We start from the raw sequence: 14,527 nt of genomic DNA on the forward strand, positions 1-14,527 counted from the left end.
AGGGAATGTCATAGACAGTGTGCAGGACAGAGATGCAGCACATGTCCCAGGAACCATCAGGCCGTCACCATGCCACAAACCATTACCCTTCAAGTCTCAGTGTCCTGCTCCGTGGAGGAGGACAATGCCACCACCTTGTGACACTGGACTGTGAGTGCTAACCTGCAGCTTTAGGGACAGACAGGTTGACTCTGGGTGGAGCTCCCAGCTGTTTCCTCTTTCCTGCCTTTTGGTTATTCTTTCTACAGAGGACAGGGAAGTTCCAGCCATGGGAACCGATGCTGCCTTACTTCATACCCAGGCCCTGTCCAGGAGATGTGGGTGGGGGGCGTGACAAAGTGCTAAGCTTGCTCCTACCTCTCACCTCCTGCCTACCTGGATGCCCTGCTGCCCAGAGTCTGGAGACCCCAACTGCTTCTGGCCAGGGTGCTAGTCCTGTCTGGGTTTTATGTGTCCTTATCCTGCCCCAGGATCCTCAGCCTCCACCAGCTCCCAGAAACTGTCTGGCTTCCAAGCCCCAGGACCAATTCTTCCCAGCAAATCTCCCTGGCGACACTCAGGTTCAGGCCCTCATTCTTAGCTCCATCCTCTAAGTGGGGAAACAGAAACACAGGGAAGTTTAGGGGATGCTGAATTCTCACAGCAGATCACAGCACAGGCTTGAGCTGGGGGCTTCAACTGTTCCCATGATACCACCTTCCTCCCAGAGAAAATCCAGGTCAGGGACCCTGTCCTAGCAGACTGGAGTTACTTTGCCCTGATCACCCACATACACCCAGGTCCCCGAAGCCACACTTTATGGGTGTAACTTCTGACCTCAACCTTTGACGGCTCAAATGTCTTCTGCCTGAAATGAGGCTCCTCCTCAAAGGCAAGATGGGAATCCTACAGGTTTAGGGGGCACTTGGTTTGGGTCTCAAGCCCCACACAGGGGACAGGAACCTGGTTCCATAGCTGGCCTCCAGCTTTCCCACCTGAATCTCTGCCCGCAGCTTGAGTGCTGAATTCAGAGTTCAGTTGCCAAGTGTGGGGATATCTGGAGCTGGAAAGGTGGGGTGTCCTTGGGATGACCTCAGTCACAACAGGCTATGAGCCCCTAGAAGGATGGGCGAGGGGCATGTGGAGTGTAAGCAGGTGGAGGCCCATTTACAAATTCTCCAGCAAGTCCTGGGACAGGGGAAGGAAGGGCAGGTATACTGGGACACAAAGTCCTGACACTCCCGTGAGTCATAGGCTAGCAAGAGCTCATCGTAGTGTACAGTCTCCGTGTTTTAGGGCTGTGTTTGTGTTCTGCTGTTTATTTCAAGCTCATGACTGAGAATTTCTTAGAAAGTTGGGTTTCTTTTTTGCTTTTTGTTTTTTGTTTTCCTCCTTTCCTACCCTTACCTCAGGATTCTGGAGAAAAATCTTTAAAAAAAAAAAAAGAAAGAAAGAAAAAAGATTTATTTATTGTATTTTAAGTATTAGAATGTTTTGTCTGCATGTCTTGCATGCATCTCGTGCATACAGTGCCCTCAGAGGCAAGAAGAGGGCATCAGACCTGTGGAAGACACCCACAGGCATGAGCGAAAACCTGAGTAAAGGTGTGCTGTTGACATGGGCACCTCCTTGTCAAGGACCCTGACGCTCCCCACAACGTCGTGTCCAGGGCAGGGTGAGGCTCAGAGGGAAACGGTCTGTCTGTGGATGTTGAGAGTGTGTGCAGAAAATGTCCACCACAGCCTGCTCCCTCCACCCCAAAATTTATACCCTGGGAACTGCGCCCCTCCAGAACCTGGTTCTATGGAGCTTAGCTAGACTTGATTCCTTGATCAAGCTACAAACCACAAACCCTCCTCCTTGTTTATCTGTGTGTGATAGCCCCAACTCCTTGGTCAGCAACACACAATAGCCCTGCCTCCCTATTCAACCGTATGGAATAAACTTGTTAAGCTTCCGGGGTGCTGTGGTTTCTCCATCGGAGAGTGAGTCCACCCGATCCAGCTTTGCTGTGTGTTCGTGTGTTTGTCTCTTCTTCATTCTCCCACCACCCCAGTCAGGTCTGTCCCTGGAACCACGATAAACACAGCAGATGCCCTGGAACTGGAGTTACAGTGTGCTGTGAGAGGTCCTGTAGGTGCTGGGGATTGAACCTGGGTCCGAGGCAAGAGCAAGTGCTGTAAACTGCTGAGTCATCTGTCTACCTCACCCCACCCCGGGCGGTAAAAGCCCACCGTGTGCTCATGCTATTAGGGGTCTCACTCCTAGAAATACATCTCCCTCTTCATCAGGCCACTCGGCAAGGATGCCAGTTTTCTGACTGAACCTCATTCAATGCACAAAGCTTTGCTCTTCAAATAAGCCTCACAGGACTGCAGGACCTGACATGTCCGTGCCCCCCCTAAACCCCACACTGCGGGTTGCTGCCCTGTCTACCGCTGCAGGCTCTGCTCCCCGCGCACAGCCCTTCAAGGACTCAGTGAACGCTCACTGAAGGGCAAGGAATGCAGTGTCGAGAGAACCAGCCAGATCCTGTGGGTTCACATTCGATGGGACCAAATGAAACTTAAGGGAAGACTTTCTAGAAGGTCCTACCATCTCCAGTCTCTGGGTCAATTTCCGTCTTTCTCCCTCCTTAGCCCCTTCCAATTCCGCGGCTCTCTGTCGCACGCACGCACGCACGCACGCACGCACGCACGCACGCACGCACGCACGCACGCACGCACGCACGCACGCACGCACGCACGCGCCTCTTCCTGAACAGGCCTGGCGGGACAACAGCAGCACTCAAGGCTTTTCTGCGTCTTCTGCACCACGCTCAACACGCGCCCTGTCCCATTCCCCTTAGGATGTTGCTCCAAAGAATGGGGTCCTCAGGCCACAGTCCTCTGCTTCCCACGTCCCCATTGCTTAAACATATCCCCTAAAGGCATGCGTTAGAAACTCAACCCTCAAACTCATGGGTTCGTGGTACTGAAAACTATTTGGGAGACAATTAGGATTAGATGATATCATGAAATTAGGGCCTCCCTGACGGCAACAGTAGCTTTGTGCTTCACAAGAGGAGGACACACTCATTCTGTCTCTCCATCTGGTGCCCTCCGCCATCTTATGCTACAGGAAGAAGGCAGATTCAAAGCAGACACCAGCATTGTGTTCTTGAATTTTCCAGCCTCAGAACCATGACTAAACAAACCGTGTGTGTGTGTGTGTGTGTGTGTGTGTGTGTGTGTGTGTGTGTGTGTGTGTGTGTGTGTAGGGCAGAAGTTTCTGTCCCACCAGCAACTTCTAAACACCCAGCAGCCGCTGTAAAAAATTATTTTTGTCATGCTGTATATATGTTGCTACTTCTGTTTGGGATATTTTTGTATGTTGATGCAAATTAAGGTTATTTTTGTCATATTGCATTTTACATTCCTACCTCTGGTTAAGATTTTTTGTATATTGTCACAATTTCGAGGTTGTCCTTATACTGCACATATGTTTCTATATTACATAAGGTATGACCTCTACAGCTTGTTTATTTTTATAGATGAAGCTTTAGTCCTTAAGGTATATAGATTGATAAGAATTACAGGTTAATAGTCACCCATGTTTGTCAAACTCATTGTCATGTTAGTTAGGGTTTCTGGATGTGCAAAGATATGTTCCAAATAGATAGGTGATCTTCAAGCATTTCAAAGATGTACAGAATATGGCATTTATAATGTTTTACTAACTTAGAATTCTTTTAACATGAGACACATCTGTTTCTGGCAACACTGATCTACTCTAGAGAGAATGATAGGCATCAAAGACATTCTATATGGAGTTTGTTTTCCTTTTGGCAAAACTTCCTACTGGGCAAGAAACTGCCCTTGCCTCGACTGCTGACAGTAAGCACAATGTCCAATCTGGACAAGCAGAACACAAGGAAAAGCGACTTTGGCCAAACTTTGACAAGACAAGGTAGGACAAACCTTCAAATTATCCTGCTTCTGAAAAGGGTCTGTCAGATATTCTATGCCTGTAAGCCAAAGTTGGATACCCCAATGTTACAGAGAAACCTTGGGTGACTGTCCAGGCAGCCAGCTGTTTCTGTCATTTCTCACATTTTTTGGAAATTACTTGCAATGCACTTATTTACTCAGGTAATATTATATATTTCTGGGGTCTTTGATGGAGTTGAAGATTAGATATTGTTATAGTTTTCCTTAGTTATAATAAAAGGTAAATTAAACATGAAACTTTAGACTCACAAAGATAGGATAGATAAGAGACTCTTTAATTTTGCCAAATACAAATAGACTGGATATTATAACTGATTCTTACTTGATAACTGTTTTCATTGTATATAATTTTACTATGTTAAAATTAAAAACTTTCCTTTTTGATTAGACAGAAAGGGGGAAATGCTGTGGGATATCCTTCTGTACACCATGAATGTGTGTTACTATGATTGATTGATAATAAAGCAGTTTTGGCCTATTGCAAGGCAAAATAAGGTTGGAGGGGTGGAATCAAACTGAGTTCTCAGAGGAAGGAGGGCAGAGAGAGGCAAGCAGCTGCCCAAGGAGAAAGATGCCAAAGGAGTGATAAGCCATGGGACAATACATAGATGGATAGAAATAGGTTAATTTAAATGCAAGAGCTAGTTACCAATAAGCCTGAACCATTGGCCAAGCATTTATAATTAATATAAACCTCAGACTGATTGTTTGGAAACAGCTGCAGGATGGTGTGGGACGGAGAAACTCTTTTACATATATACATGGGGGCGTGTTTTGGTGTTTTGACTGAATGTCTATCTGTGCATTGTGTGCATATCTAATGCCTGCAGAGACCAGAAAGGCATCAGATCCCCTGGAACTGGAGTTACAGACAGCTGTGATATGCTATGTGGGTGCTGAGAATCAAACCCAGGTCTTCTTGAAGAGCAGCTAGTGCTCTTAACTGCTGAGCCATCTCTCCAGCCCCAGAGCATTTTAAAATAAGCCCAGTTTCTGCTAAAAGAAGACAAGACTACATTAGTTTATCACTGCTATTGCAAACAAACAAACAAAAACAAAAATTCACTCCATAATTTAGTGGTTTAAAACAACCACTTATTTGTGAAGAACTCCAGTGTTTGTTTGTCATCTGGGGCCTCACAGGGCCTTCATCTGAAGGCTTGACGGTCACTGCGTGGCCCATGGCAGCCTCACTTGTGCCTGACGCACTCGGCTGTTGGTCAGGGGCCTCAGTTGTCCTCTGTGTGGAACCTCAAGCCCGACAACTTACATGTCCTAAGTAGCAAAGTAAAGAGGGGTGAGTCCCAACACACTGGCATTGCTCAGTTTATAGCACTGGTATATGTTAAAGGTTTGATCCCCAGAGTAGAGAGAGGTGAGGGGTGTCCCATAAGCACCTTGGACCAAGCCCTTTATCAATGGGACTCCAGGACTCTGGCGTGTGTCTCTGTCCCCACACCCACCTTGCTTTCTGGCCATAAGGTAAACATTCTCCTCACCATCCGGCACCACAACAGGCCTGAAAGCAAGTCCATCTGATCATAGACTGAAAACCTTTAGAGGGACATGAACCAAAATAAACCTTTTCTTTTGATAAGTTAATTCTCTCAAGTATTTTGCTCTAGTGATAGTTAGCGCAGGTTAAAATGCCAAGCTCCTGCTGACTTCCTGTTTGCTAAAACAACACACACAGCTGAGCCCTGAAGCCAGGTAAGAGGAGAGTACCAGGATGTGTGTACCTGGAGATAAGGTTTATTACGACTAGGCAACGATCTACTATAAGGACATACTGTCTGTGGTATTTAATCACGACTGTCAACTTGAATAGACTCAGAATCGCCTAGAGGACAAACCTCCCGGGGTGTGTCTGTGAGGGCATTTCTAGGGATCTTAACTGGGGTGGGAAGAACCACCCTGAACAAGGGTAGCCCCCTCCCGTGGGCTGGAGGTCCATACGCAATAAAAAGGAAAAAGGGCTGAGGACCAGCAGCCGTTGCTCTCTGTTTCCTGAGTGGACACAACATGGCAAGTAGCCACACTCCTACCGCCATTACCGTTCTTTCCTGCTGTGGTGGACTGTGCCCTTATACCACGAGCTGAAATAAACCCTCCATTCCTTGCTTTTATCAGGTATTTGCTTACGACAATCAGAAAAATAGCTGATGCGTGATCAGAAACTCTTTTTGAGATGGAATAAACGTGGCTTGGTGAAACCATCTGGGTAGCCTCCTCATAAACCACCGTGGCCCTTACCAGAGCCTCCTCGCTGCCCAGCCCCGTGGCAGGCCTTGGGAACAGTGCTCAGTCATGGCCTCACTCTTTCAGCTGAGCCAGAGCTAACAGTGACTCTTATCCACACAGCATGACAGATGGCCTCCTCCTTACTGGTCAGGGATGCTGCATGTGACAGAAGCTACTTGCCTTCACTCGGCCAAGGGCTTTATTGGCAGAGCGGCTGGTGATACCTTGTCCCTAATCCTTAAGTCATGCTTTCCCGGTGTCACCTAATTGTTTTTTCTTACGCCAGGCAATCAGTCTCCCAGGACAAAGCTCTTGCACCTCTGCTTTATGACCAAAAGCGAAACAGAAAAAAGAGACCAGGGTCCTCCAGTCCCCTACAGTGACCTGTGGATCTCTGTCACTATGCTTTATCTCCCATTAGCACCACACCCTGGAGACAAAGTCTTGAACGCATGGTCTGCATGTGAGGACCACAGGCTATCAGTTTGGACCAAGCCTAACCCGCCCTGGCTTTCTGAATACTTCAGAGTTCACCCCTACCTATGTCTCCACCCCCAGTCCCATGGATCCTTAGGCTCTACCTGCAGCACCACCTAGTCTAGGGCCTGACCAAGGATATCCTGCAGGCTCCAAGTCTCCCTTCTCCATAGCCAATGAGGAGCAGGCTAGGAAGCACAACTAAGGTCCCCACAAATCCCTTGCAGAAAGAGCCTCAGGGCCCAGGCAGAGAACCTGACTATCATTCAATGAAACCCTGAGGCCCAGACCTCGGAATGCCCTACCATCTGAGGTGGGGTCTTCTACAAACCAGATGGATCCTATTTGCAAGTCTTCCAATGACATAATTCTCCCAAGCTGGAAATAGTCTACACTTTGATGTAATGGTGGTTATATAACTATATTATCTTTGTCAAAATCCATGGAACTGAATACCTGGAAAGCTTTCACCTCATGTGACTTACACCTCAATAAACAGAAGTTTCCAGGAGCCACCCCAGCAGGGAACCTCACCTGATTACCCAGCACTATGCCCACCTGCTAGCAGGTCCCCAGTGTGCTTCAAATAGTAATGATGAAACCTAACACTGAACGCACACAATTGTGTTCAGGGCAAGTTCTTGGCGTGTTTGACCACCTCAGCTCTCAGGACCATCCTGGGAAGTGTCAGAACTAGTTTTCAGCTGACATAACAGGTTCAGAGAGGTTGCACACCTCACTCACAGAACTCAAGCAGGACTTCTTAATGTCACGTCTGCCTCCCCCCACCAAATGCCCACAGTAGCTGCTGAATGGTGTGTTAGGTACTTCTTACACATGAGGCCCAGAGACACCAACTGATGTGCCTAAGCCAGTAAAAAGTGACTCCAAGATTCAAAGCAAGCACTGTCTGATTCTGAAGCTCCCTCTGCTCATGAAGGCCCTGGGTCCCTCCCACCCCATCCTCAAGGATGGCCTGACTCTGAAGACTCTGCTTTCTAACTCCGCTCATCCAGTTCCCCTGGCCAAGACTACCAGCAGCAAAGCCCAGGGAAGAAATCGGTCTTCAAAGCATCTTGCTAAGTCTGAGACAGACGCCCCAAGGCCGTGGGTAAGGGCCTTTCCAGAGCATCCACGCAGTGCTGGGGACACACCTGACTTCCCTAGCTGGGGTCAGCATGACTCTCCTCCAACTCCTGAGTTCTCCCAGCATTTCCCGGGGGAAGTGGAGGTGGGGGGGTTAAGGAAACTGCACCTGGGTGAGACCCACTCCTCAGCACAGCCTGGTTCCCAGGGTCTGTTCCAGTGTCCTGCCGTGTGGGCCTTTGTCGACTCAGCCAGGGATACATCCTTAACATGCCTCCCACAGATAACCACTCAAGCCCCCCACGGAGGGCCCTTAAGTCCGTCCTTGACTTTAAACAGAACTGGCGCTGGAGCGGATACAGTGGATGATGTATTTGGCATCATTCGACGAGCATCGTGTCCCTTCTGCTGGGCTCTGACAGCTAGCCAGGGAGACCGCAGCTTGACCTGGTGCCTAGAGTCCCCTCGAATGGGCCCACTGGCCAGTGCCATGTTCACAGACTAGGAGGGCCCAGCCTGCATCAGGAAAATAGCCTTGGATCCGCCCTTTTTTCTCACTGGAAGGACCCAGTGGCCATTTACCCTGTGCAGCATGAAATACTTGGAGGAGGAAAAATAATTTTCTCCAAAAAAGAACGGAAGAAAATATCTCCAACAGACTGCGGAACCATCCTCTGTATGTGCAGCCCTGGACTTGGTACTACGTCCTGTACTAGATGGCTCGGCTATCAGAGCTGGAAGTGTGGAGCGGATACCACGCTCTAGTCAACAAAAGATGCATCCACTCATTCTCTGCTCCCAACAGATGACTTTATCCTCCAGCCAGATTTGACTGTTCCGGGAGCCTGAACACAGGCATCACCTCTGGAAATCTGGACTTGGGAAGACAGACAGTCAGATGAATAACAGACAACAGCCCTTAGAGTAACCAATATTGTCAACTTCAGCATGGGCACTGTGGTAGCCACACTGACCCTGCAGATACGGACTACACACCATGGGCCTGCAGGAAGGCAGGAAAAGTACTACACAGACCTGACCTGGCACGTGAGTACCACTCCAGGATCTATACCTTAAAGTCACCTTTTTTGCTTCCTCAAGCAAAAGGGTTTGTTGCCTACACCTAATGCACTAATGACTGGCCTTTTACCCAAGACATTGTGTGAACCAGGCCAAAAAAAAAAAAAAAAGAAAAAAGAAAAGAGGCAGCCACCAAGGCCAAGTGAGAGGCTACAATATCCACGGTTCCGACATTAAGGAGTCTTATTCATGGCAATTTGATTTGACACCTCACTCCTCCAAATCAAGCTTTTTCTTGGAACACTGTTTGATAACGTAATCCCTGCAGGGAGAGACACATCGTTCATCTATTAGGAGCACCAAAGCTTAGGTCTTGTGCTGTCCATGGTGGCCGGACGCCCATGTGGCAGAAGGCCTTGGGGCCATACCCCAGCTGAAAGTCTGACGAGGGGGCCAGCAGAATGGGCTCTAAGCTCGGTGCTGCATGCATTCCTAAGTGGTCTGTTCCCATCCCGAGCTCAGTCTGCCCAGCTGGGGAATGGGAGATAAGACCCAGCCTGAAGTTTGATGATCTGGGTCTCTGGTGTTTATCACAAGTTCTGTTTTCTGACAGTAACTTCCATCTGCACTTAGGGACCAGGACACCTTACATTTGTGACATCCAGCTAGCAGAGATGGCCCCTCATGACCAATGAGAAAAGGAAAAGAAAGGAAGTGGCCAGTGGAAGTTATCCTTCAGAGCAATCAGACACAGAGAGGCCAGCAGGAGGCCACAGGGTCAGCCTGGAGCTCAGATGCCCACATCTGGCATCCCAGAGGGGACCAAGTATCTGAGCATAAGAACCATTGTCCTTCATTACAGAGAAGCCAGGGGGACCTTAGGGGACAGAGAGGGCCACAAAGATTGACTTTCATTACCAGTTCCTAGGCAGCAAAGGGAGCTGGCAAAATCCACCTTCCTCTCAGATCCTAGCGTGTTCAGCAGGGAGCAGAGGATGATGAATCAAGAATCCACAGAACTTACAACCTGTCAGATGAAGGATGCTACACGGCCAGATCTTATAAGGGCAGGACGGTAATCTACCACCACCCTGTGCTGTGGATGATTCATTGATTGATAAATAAAACACTGATTGGCCAGTAGCCAGGCAGGAAGTATAGGCGGGACAAGGAGAGAGGAGAATTCTGGGAAGTGGAAGGCTGAGGCAAAAAGACCCTGCCAGCCACTGCCGCCATGACAAACAAGATGTAAGGTACCGGTAAGTCACAAACCACATGGCAAAGTATAGACTAATAGAAATGGGTTAATTTAAGATAGAACTAGATAACAAGAAGCCTGCCATGGCCATACAGTTTGTAAGCAATATCAGTCTCTGTGTTTACTTGATTGGGTCTGAGCCGCTGTGGGACTGGCGGGTGAGAGAGATTTGTACTGACCGTGGGCCAGGCAGGACCAGGAAAACTCCAGCTACAACCCTGCTTGGACTTCTGCTTCTAGGTATGGAAACCAGAACCCTGCAGTCACAACTGCCCAATCCACTCTGTCTGGAAACGCCCAGGAAGCGAAGCAGTCTTCAAAGTTCGGTGTGTAAACCCAGAGATGAAGCAAAACGAGAGCAGACAAGAGCTCCACCTCCCTGTTGGAGGAAATATGTTTAGGTAGACATTCATCCCCATGTGAATATAAACATTTCTAATATGATATTGTCTCTTTTCCTAGAAGTCTTCACATTCTGCAAAATCACTCTCTGAAAAAAAACACAGGATTCATGAAGGGAAGCAGAGCTGGGACACTTTTCTCAACACCTTTGTAACCTTGTTACCAGAATCTCCCCCAACAGCCAAGCCTATAATGAGGACCCAGAACAGCAAATCAAAAATTATCCCAGCTGCTATTCAGAGATGGAGCAACTATGGCCCTTGATGCTTAGGTGAGCATTTTCATTCCTGTTCATGTTAAACACCTACCCAGCTTAACTGTTGGCTACTGATAGATTCTGAGGGAGGGGAAAACATTGTCTTCAGTTGTATGCCAAGTGGTGAGTCTACCAGCCTCCAAGGGATAGTTTCAAACCTGTTGCCACATCGACCATCAGTAGATTGGTAACAAAACAAAAAGACTGGAATGTAGAAGGGACCTGTTGGGAGGAGAGTGTGCATAAGAGAGACAGGACGGAGAAAAGAGAAGGTGAGAGTATTCACGTGTGAAACTGCCAGGGAACAAATTTAATCAACACAAAACCATTTTTGAAGCCTACCCACTATTTTCTTATAGGGACAACATCTCTGTAGCTCCTTTGGTGCCTTCTGGACTTCTGCTTTAATGGCATGGAAGCCGCTAAGACAGCCAGAACTTGCACACAAATTTGGTGCATCCGTAACATTTCCAGCTTTCTCTTACTACTTCCTCATCTGTTCCTCTTTACTCATAAGGAAGTTTATCCCAACCTATCAAAACCACCAACGAGCCTGCATGACTTTCCCAGGACCAACGGCATCCCTCTGTCATCCCTCTGTCCATCACACAGACCTAGGCTGCAGCCAGTGCCTCCAAGTGTCAGATTGCTGCGGAGCACTCCAGTCTTGCCAAGGGAGGAACTCTGGCCTGCAAGCTGTTGCGACAAACAACTGTTTTAAAGGTTGGGCTTTCAACATTTTAGTCCAGCTGACTCTGTTAGAGGAAAAACTCACACATTATTTGTAGCAATTCCCCTTCGAGGTAGTTTATGCCCTCCATTGCAACCCCTTGTAAATTGCGCTAGACTTCAGAAATACAGCTCAGATGATTCTCTGCCTCTAAGGAAGTCTTGGGGGAGGCTTGGAACCCCATCTTGTCCTCTCACTGGCCCGAGACCATCATATTACAAGCTGAAGCTGGCCTCCTGGAACAGAAGATCCTGGCTCAGAGCCAGCACTGTTCCCATATTCTTTCACTGTCCAGTGCAGTACAGCCATGAATGAGCACAAACACCTGCCCACGAAAACGGCCAGCAGAACAAAAACAGTTGCTTTAACCCACCAAAGATTGTCTGAGCTAATATAATGAGACATCTTTGTAGATGTTTCACTAGTTCTTTGATACTTTGATAGTTTTTCCCTGCCTGGGAGTCGATAGATCTTTATTTGGATCTTTATTTAGCATGGGCCTCTGAAAGGAGGCTGACTCACCCTGAAAATGGCCATGACAGGTCTAAGGAACCTGTCAAGATTGAATCATGCCAAAGGTAATACTCCAAGAAGGAACTTTCCAACATCCAAACAGGTCTCAAGAAAGACAGACCTTCGACTAACAGTCCCCAGTCCATGGAGACCTCCTCTACTTTCCTGGCTAAGACCTCACCATCCACAGTGTATCATGTCCCAATTCCCAGGACCTATGAATGTATGACATTCTATAATCAAAAAGGAATTCTTCAGGTGACTGCAATAAGGATCTTAAGACAAAGACCTCTATGGTCCAGGTGCACTTTACAAGATATCCTTATGCTAGTGTCCTTATGGAGGTGAAGACGGAGTGGAGACATCACAATGGAGTCAGAGCTGGGAGCGATGGACTCTGCAGATGGAAGAAGCAGTCTTGAGTCAAGAATGCAGGTGACTTCCAGAAGAGTAAGAATGTAGGAGACAGATGGACGCTTCAGACGGGACCCAGCTAGGCCAACACCTCAGTGAGACCCATCTTAGGGCGCATGTCTAACTTCCAGGAACCAAAGATAAGAAATTTGGGCTCTTGGGCTGTGATACAGCTCAGCTGGTGGAGTTTTGCCTGGCATGCCTGAGGCCCTGGGTTCAATATCTAGCACCACATAAGCTAGGTATCCTGGCATGTGTTAGTAATCTCAGCATTTGTAAGATGAAGTCAACCAGATCAAGAGTTTAAGACCAACCTGAGCTACATAGTGAGTTTGAGGCTAGCCTGAGCTGCAGGATACTCAAAAATAACAACAATAAATCATTATCATCATCATCATCACCTTTGGGCTGGTTTTTGATCACTACAGTTGTAGTCCTTTTTATGATGCCTTGGCTTCTCCCTGCCTACAAGAACAATCTTTGGAGGTCCATTTGCAATAACACTAGCAGTCAGTCAATAATGCAATTGTCAACACTAAATCTGTGCCTCTTCCATGATCAGACTTGTCCTATGTGCTTTCCTTGAATAAACTCTGCTCACAAAAACCTATGAAGAAGGCACTATTATAATCCACATTTTTAAAAGATTTGTTTTATTATTGATTTATGTGTACATGCGCATGTCCCTGTGTGGGTTTGCACACACAGGTGCCTGCAGCAGACAGAAGACAGTGTCAAATTTCCTGGAGCTGGAGCTACAGGCAGTTGTGGGTCCCATGAACCAAACTTGGGTCCTCTGGGAGAACAGCACACACTCTTAACCACTGAGCTACCTCTCCAACCCCCATAACCCTCATTTTGTAGATGAAAAAGGAAAGACTTTAAGAAGATAGGTACCTTTTCAGAATCACAGGACATGAAACAATATAATATGAATGGATTCAAACCCAGGTGCCTGTTCCCAGATCCCATGTCCTCACCAAGAACCCAGTGACACCACTAATAAAGTCGCTGTCACTTAGGATGGCCTCTGTATAGCAGGCTCACGCCAAGCCCTTTACAAATATCCTCTCTCATCACCCAGAAGCAGCAACATCAAACCCCGAGGTCAAATCCATCGAACCCACAAGGGTGGGTTTCGGCCAACCCTCCTGCCTGCCTTGTCACACCCAGAGGGGACAAAGATGAGGAATACAAACAGATGATTCATCTTCTCAACAGAGACACTTAGAAAGTGAAAGGAGTTGCTATTAGTAATTAGGGATTCATGTTTAGAACCATCCCAGCAACGCTGGACACGTGGACATGCTAAAGATAAGGGCAGTAAGAACAAGATCTGGCCTGTGGGCAGCTCAGGGTTTCCCAAATGGGTGTCTGGGAGCAGCTGCTGTGCCAAGGGACTTCCTCAGTCGTTAGGTCCCAGTCAAGGCTGGTTTACAGAAGACCAGCCTACAAAGCCCCAGGTCTGGAGCTCAGCACTGTGGGTGGAGCCCGCCTAGGGTGGAGGAGTTCTTCTGAGGTCAGAGGCTAGGCAGTGCTGGATAGAGTCCAGGGATGCAAAGACTTTGAACCCCACTGGCTGCCTGTTCAGAATAGCCAGTGAGGAGCTGGGAGCCATGGCAAATGGCCCAGTGAGCAAGCAGCCTGAGACCTCCTAGGTTCTGGGTCTGCTGGACAAGACTCTGCACAGCCCTTGCCTACCTCTGCCTAGCTGTGGAGGTCTCAGGCTAGCCTTTCTCCACTCTGAGCCTCCTGGACAAAATACAGCTGCTGATGGCTGCTCTGCTGCTTCCACAGGATTCAGGACAGTAAGCAACGATGGCCGATAACAACAAACATGGACCATACTCAGCACTTACTGACAAGGGTTATGGGAAAGAGTAAAATCCAGCGTGAGATACGTAGTGTGAATATTTTCATTTTACAGATGAGGAAACAGGTAGGGATAAGGAAGATTCCCAAAGCTAGTCAGTGGGTGTCCAGGCTGGCCTCTGAGCTCACAATTCTTTATAATCTTTTGGAACACTTTTGTTTTCTACTCTGCCTCCACAGAGCTGGCCACCTTCATGCAGGGTCACCATTAGGGGCCTCAGCCCTCTCAGTGAGCAGAGGACTGGCAGTACACGGCCACATCTCACACCAGTTCCACCAGGTTTTAAGCT

General features: G+C 48.0%; 1 protein-coding gene and 1 long non-coding RNA gene across 4 annotated transcripts in view; one reads left to right on the forward strand and one right to left on the reverse strand.

Moving 5' to 3' along the window:
- The window catches only part of Hspa12a (heat shock protein family A (Hsp70) member 12A), a 157,765-nt gene that overhangs the window by 51,448 nt on the left and 91,790 nt on the right, over positions 1–14,527 (reverse strand). The window lies entirely within an intron of this gene.
- LOC121824773 (uncharacterized) lies at positions 2,738–12,974 on the forward strand. The gene is made up of 3 exons (XR_006066753.2): positions 2,738–3,927; positions 10,513–10,723; positions 11,068–12,974. It is a non-coding gene; the product is annotated as an uncharacterized LOC121824773 (long non-coding RNA).

The sequence above is a fragment of the Peromyscus maniculatus genome, chromosome 1 (assembly GCF_049852395.1).
Source record: "Peromyscus maniculatus bairdii isolate BWxNUB_F1_BW_parent chromosome 1, HU_Pman_BW_mat_3.1, whole genome shotgun sequence".
In the NCBI taxonomy this organism is placed as follows: Eukaryota; Metazoa; Chordata; class Mammalia; order Rodentia; family Cricetidae; genus Peromyscus; species Peromyscus maniculatus.